General features: G+C 47.9%; 1 long non-coding RNA gene across 1 annotated transcript; it reads left to right on the top strand.

Annotated features, from left to right (window-relative positions):
• The first annotated feature begins 418 nt into the window (after window positions 1-418).
• Window positions 419-5,610, top strand: LOC139031522 (uncharacterized). Its single transcript, XR_011484021.1, has 2 exons — window positions 419-810; window positions 4,850-5,610. It is a non-coding gene; the product is annotated as an uncharacterized lncRNA (long non-coding RNA).
• The last annotated feature ends 1,202 nt before the right edge of the window (window positions 5,611-6,812 follow it).

Here is a 6,812-nt window from a genome sequence, read left to right as displayed (position 1 = left end):
TCACCATGGCAGGAATGTGGAAACACTATTTTCTGGATTTTCATCGGAGCGTGGTAGATTCCTAGTTTCAGAACCTATATACCTAATGAGTACAAATGTCCCTAATTACTAGTATCTGACTCTCTTTTACTAAAAAAATTTTTTTGGCTGCACCACGTGTCATACGGAACTTCCCTGACCAGGGGTTGAAGCCACACCCCTTATTGTGGAAACCTGGATTCTTAACCGCCCGACCACCGACCACCGACCACCGGGGATGTCCTGGCTCTGTTTTAATGACTCGATTTCCATATCCTCTCAAATTTTCTGCATATAAAACAGTACATTCACTTGTCCTATTGCCCAATTAGTTGTTTCTGTCATTTTAACAAGTAAAAGGGTTTCTGGTGTTCTCTGAAAGAGGATTGCAAACATCTCTGTACCTTGTTTGTGTTTCTTGTCAAGTTCACTGGTAGGTGTCGGTTTTCCTTGGGCTCCCATAGCCCTCTTTTCTAACCCTTTGTGCTTCCAGAGATCCCTTAGAACCACCTCACGACTTTGGCATTGGATGCAGAAATAACACTCCCCCGTTAAGAACCCAACCTTGTTATTATGGAACCAATATGGTTACTATGTTTATGGAAAGCACCTTCTGACCTGAGGAGTATTCAGCTGCTTGTGCCCGTGGGCTGTGTTATGCTGGAGTTCTCCTGGTCTGCAAACACCTCCTTTGACTGACAGAATTACCTCAACTCCACCGTGAAAGGTGTCTGACCACTGGAGAGGATGAAACCTGCTGAAGAGAAATGAGTCCCTCGGTCGGTGATCCTTGTGAGTATTTTCCGTTTTTCTTGAAAGAAAAAAAAAATCTTTCTTTATATAGCTGAGGAAACCTAACAAAATATTTTGTTATTATCCAGAACTTACTCATGGCCCCCAAGTCATCTAAAGAAGACCTGTACTTTGGCTGGAAGTATAATATTTAGGAACAAGCTCGTCAGAGAGAAAATTGTCCTGTTGCCTGAGTTGGGCTTTAGCTGGCCTCGTCTCACGTCCCACTTCCGGGTCTTCGCTCTCAGCGCTGGCGCTGACTGGTGCTGGGTGCCTGGAGCTTCTCGGGAGATGACTGTCTCCTTGGGGAATATCGGTGCTTAAAATCCCCGGTGACCCTGCCTCCCGCCTTCTGCACTGACTCTCCCGCAGGGAGGACGCTCTTCCCTGAGAACCTGACTCTAAGTCTGCTGTTCTGTGGAAAACCAGTCTTTCAAGACAAGGCATATGGGTCAATAATGACTTTCCCTCAGAGCTATTTTTGTTTTATTAGGAGACTCCTGGTAAAAGGACCAGTACCTTCATCTAAGTAAATAAATCTCCAGTGTCAGGAATTTGAGATATGTGGTATGACAAGTTGGGTGGATGTTTTTGCCTGGGAGAGGGGTTCTCCCCTCCCTACATGTAGGAACTGATCATTTCCCAAGCCATTCTAGTTAAGTCACTTCATGTCCCTTTCCTCATCTATGGACAGACATAAATGATGGTTTTATAACAGCTTCCTGCTTTACCATTTTCTGATTCCACGAAATGAGTGATTTCTTGGCACCAATGAGACAGAAGTCACCTACTTAATTTTCCTGAACACAAACAGCTCAGCAGCTACTAAAATTTGCATCCAGTGTTTGTATACCTGAGTTCATCGCAGCATTATTCCCAACAGCCAAAAGGTGGAAGCGATCCAAGTGTCCGTCAATGGATAGACGGATAAACAGTGCTACACAAATGCAGTAGAATGCCTTAAAAAGGAAGGAAATTCTCACACCTGCTACCACATGGATGACCCTTGAGGACATTATGCTAAGTAAATAAGCCAATCACAAAAGGACAAATACTCTGCGATTCTATTTACATGAGGTTTCTAAATCAGTGAGATTCGTAGAGACAAGCCTGGGAGTGGGAGGAAGGGAGAGTTTAATGGTGAAGATGAAAAGGCCTGTAGGTGGATGGCAGTGAGGACTGCCCAACAGTATGAATGTACTTAATGCCACTGGACTGTGCCCTTAAAAATGGTTAAGAAGGTAAATTTCATGTTGTCCGTATTTTGCCGCAATGAAACATTTGCACTGACTGTATAGTGGGCTTCCCCGGTGGGTCAGGTGATGAGAATCTGCCAGCAATGTGGGAGACCCGGGTTCGAGCCCCGGGTGGGGAAGATCCCCTGGAGAAGGGAATGCCTGCCCACTCCAGTATTCCTGCTTGGAGAACTCCATAGACAGAGGAACCTGGGGGGCTGCGATCCACAGGGTCACAAAAGAGTCAGACCCGACTAAGGGACTAACATTAGAGTGAGTACTCAATACCTGATTCTTGGTCAATACATGCACGTGAGTGGAATCGTGCTTCAATTTCCTGCTGGTCTATACCTGCTGAACATGGCTGAACCATGTCGCCACACGCTTCAGCTGTGTTTTGTTTGTTATTGCTTTTTGTTTTTGACTGTGCCAGGCCGTCATTGCGGCCCAAAGGCTTCCCTGTTGGGGCGCTCGGGTTTAGTTGCCCCGAGGCATGTGGAATCTGAGTTCCATATCGGGGGACTGAACCCACGTCCCCTGAGTCGCACCCACTGGCCCCCCAGGGAAGCCCTCCAGGTGGCCTTCAAACAGCAGCTTCTCGGCCGAGGTTGACTCAGGAAGGCCTGGGGGTGAACGCGGTGGTGACTCCGCCGCATCCTCCGTGTGGTGATGGTGGAACTGGAAAGGGGGGTGTGGTCTTGCCAGTTCTCATCACTTCCCCACAGGGAACAAGTGCGGCCATCCGGAAAACTCCCAGGTAATGTGACACGATCCTCACTTTCTCTTTGTTGTCATTATGCAAAACAGATTTTTTTTTTAAAAAGGCAAGTGTATCTTATTCTTGTAACTTTAACCCTGAGTTTAAATATGGAATTTCTTTTTTGTCTTTGCTGTCTCTCTTTGGTTCATACTGAGTACAAAATGTAAAGCGACTCATCAAAAGGAAATAATTCGACTTCATTCTTTCCGCTTAAATAAGAGCCTCTCCCTTCTTCACATTCTTGTGCAACCATCCCCACCATCATCCCCAGAACTTTCTCCTCTTCCCAAACTGAAACTCTGTCCCCATGAAACACTAACTCCCCATCCACTCCGCCAAACCTCTGGCACCCACCTCCCTCCTTTCAGTCTCTTTGAACTTAATTATTCAAGGGCCCTCATATAAGTGGAATCACACCGCATTTATCTTTCTGTGACTGATTTAGTTCACTTTGCCTAGTATCTTTAAGATTCATCCATATTGTAGCCTATATCAGAATTTCCTTCCTTTCTAAGGATGAACCATATTCTACTGTATGTATTACCCCATTTTGTCTATCCATTCACCTGTCAATGGATATTTTGGTTGTTTCTCATTACAGAGAATTTTGAAAAATACTGAGACAAAGAAAAAAGTAAAGTTCTATGGTAAACCCATTGCCAAGAAGCCATCATTGTTCACACTTTCTTTTAATGATGAACACAGACATTTATGGCTAACTCTTCCCAGTTGTAAGGGGCGGTATCTCCATGTGTGTCTCTTTGTCTGAATTTCTGCTCATGTTTCTTAGAAAGGGAATTACTTGGCCAAAGGGTGTAAACATTTTTAAAGCACTTGATGGATAATGCCAAAATGCCTTCCAGAAATAACTCTAATTTTAACACGAGGAAACAGGGGAGCAGAAAGGCTTCTTTTGTGACTCTATGGCTGTCTTTCCAGTGAAAAAATATTCGGATTAAAAACTGAGTTTATGCATTCAACTGAGCAATTTCACATGTGCCTACTCTTGGTATCAAACAAATAAAATATCTGGCTACGTGACTGATTTCTTTCCCCTCATCACTGCATCTGCTTGGGATGTGGGATCAGAATCTGGAAAGGGCTCAGGGGTTTTTGCGGACTTACATGAGGTGGTGACAGCCAGGGGGAGGATGTGAGCTCTGGGATATCACAGGATCTGGGACTAACCTGCCTTCCCGCAGCCCTGAGAATAAAGCGAAGATGGAGCGTCTCCCACTCGAATTACTGATCTGAGGTCCATGCTGTGTCGGGGGGAGCCTGGGCACTCAGCCCCACCCTCTAGAACTCTCCACGTGATGTTGCAAGCAAGCCCAGCAACAGTCCTTGTCCTGATGAATCTTTGTCCACAGTGGACAACCACCGGCCGATACTGGTCTGCCCAGACGTGCTGGCTTCTTTTCAGAGTCACCGTGGTTTTGTCGACAGGGCAATGGAGCACTGAAAGTGCAGCCATAGTGTCCATTACCTCGGTGACCCTGGGGAAGCTGCTGGCTTCCTTGAGCTTGGGTTTCTCTGCTGGTTTCCTTACTGAGCATCCGTTCAGACCGCTGTATTAAAAGGACTTGGAAACCAGACAAGCTCTAAGAATAAACATATATGTTTGGTGTTCATATCAGTCAGGGGGTAACTGTTCAGTCCTGCAAAGACGGCAGTGCTTATTAACTTTGAGAGTAGCTATTCCTCATAGATTTTATTAGCATCATAACAGTATCATTTTAAAAGGAATATGGAGATCCTGATGCTGGGAGAGATTGAAGGCAGAAGGAAAAGAGGGCAACAGGGGGTGAGATGGCTGGATGGCATCACTGATCCAAGGGACACGAACTTGAGCAAACTCAGGGAGGTAGTGGGGGACAGGGAGGCCTGGTATGCTGCAGTCCACGGAGTCACAAAGAGTTGGGTTCGACTTGGTGACTGAACAGCAACAACAAATAGCCAAAAAATAAAATAAAAGGAACACAGCCTTTCTTACTCGTATTACTGCATTATGCGTCTCATGGAATCTCATTTTACATTGACACAGGTCTGTTATTTATCTCCTTTCATCCCTGTGGTGAGAGCCTGAAGGGCTGCTGCCACGTCCAAGACAGAGGAACGGGCTGTCCCACGAGCTCTGGTGTCATCCCAGGTCGCAGAGAAGAGGGACTGACGTGCTGGACTCTTGCATTCAAGGGCTGTGTGTCCGCCCCAACCCCGGAGGCTGAGCGTCCTCGGATGGGACGGTTCTGTGGGCACTTCTTTCTTTACCTCGTGTGAACCTGGACCAGTGACGGCCAGTGGAGGACCAGGCACGCTGTGGCTCAAGGAAGAGGAAGGTGCCCTCCAGGGCGAGCCTCTGAGCTTCTCCGACGTCACCTCTTTGGGCAGCTTTGCTCTTGTCACCACGTCGCGTGGCCCGCTGCGTGGGAAGGAACATGAGGACAGGGACGGGGTCTGGGCCCATCCTGCCACGGCCCCGGCCCTCCGGTGAAAGCCACTTCTCACTGCAGTGCTCTAAATAACAGGGACGGGGTCTGGGCCCATCCTACCACGGCCCCGGCCCTCCGGTGAAAGCCACTTCTCACTGCAGTGCTCTAAATAATACGCTTCTTCCCCGTTGTTAATTTTGAAGGCAAGATGCTTATTATTTATTAGTCATTCCGAGACAGTCTATTTAGAGCCATTATTGCCTATTTTGCAAACACACTTTAGTGATATGTACATATTGTGGTGTTTGACCCTGTCAATAAGAGTTTATTCTTATCCCCGAATACTCACCCTGCCATATAAAAAAAGCAGCATTAATATCTGACATTTTCCCTCACTGTGGTTAGCACTAACTAGCAATCTGAGTTAACCGTCTTCAGACTGTCCCCGTGGAAAGAAAAGGGCTTCTTATGCTATTTGGGAGCGGAAAAGAGGAGCCAGTTGTGGGGAGGGACGGGGTGGGGGGTGAAGAAGGTGAATGGTTAAAGCTTTGGTGCCTTTTCCATTTTCAAATGTGTGGCGCCCTCCCTGGATATCCTTGCTGGGTTTTGGGGTGGGGCCACCAAACTTTGGTTCTGACTCTCTGCAAACCTGGACCTCTGCCCAAACTTGGTTTCAGCGTGAGAGGTCCAGACGGTGCTCTGTGGACTGTGACTGTGGAAAACCATGTGCTGAGACGAGCAGGTCCAGAGTCTGCTAAATACCAGCAATTGTGCTGCCGAGAACAGCCCTGTGCTCTGTGGGGCTGGCGATGCGAGGCGAGGAAATTATAGGCTGCCCAGCCACCAGGCCTTCGGGAAAGATTACGGGGTGACTTACTGATCTCTAGGCGGGTCAGGGGTTTTGAGGGAAGGTTAGATTTCAAAGCATGTAGTTAGAGGGAAAAGACTAGGTTGGAAATCTAGGGTTCAAGAGATGGGGCCTAGAAGCTCAGAGAGATACAGGCAGAGTGGAGACGTCCAGGCACAGAGAGATGCGGGCCGTAGTCCGGGGTGTGGTGCTACCAGTGGGGTGGCCCTCGGTCCAGCCTGGGCAGCCCCTCCAGCTCACAGAGCATAAAACTGCAGCTTGGCGGGTGACCGCCCACATTTCCCCAGCTGACTGCTCTAAAGCCCACTTGTTTTGGCGTCCAGGTCAGGACACCTTGTATTACCTGAAATCATTTAATTTCAGTGACGAGCCATCAGATTTTCTCTACTCTCTTAGTAGTGTTCCCGTTGTTCCAGATATTGCAGTTTTACTACAGTTTGTATTTTTAATTCATTTGATTATTTTTTAAGCCTCTCTCTGGGCTTCCCTGGCGACTCAGGGCACCCGGGGTCCTTGATTCTGTGCAGCAGTTGCCACAAGGCTCCTCTTCTCGTTCTGGGCCCCCCTGAGGCCCGCTCTCCTGGCTGCGCCTTTGACTTGAACTGACCACTGTGGGGCCCTGTCTCAGAGCGGGTGGCGTGGCCCTGTACTGATGGCTTCGTGAGATGGAAATTGAGAGGGGAACCGGGTGGAAAGCTGCATGTCGAGAG

The sequence above is a fragment of the Odocoileus virginianus genome, chromosome 27 (genome assembly GCF_023699985.2).
Source record: "Odocoileus virginianus isolate 20LAN1187 ecotype Illinois chromosome 27, Ovbor_1.2, whole genome shotgun sequence".
Taxonomy (NCBI): domain Eukaryota; kingdom Metazoa; phylum Chordata; class Mammalia; order Artiodactyla; family Cervidae; genus Odocoileus; species Odocoileus virginianus.
The sequence above is the reverse complement of the archived record's forward strand: the minus strand, read 5'-3'. Positions and strand labels throughout refer to the sequence as shown.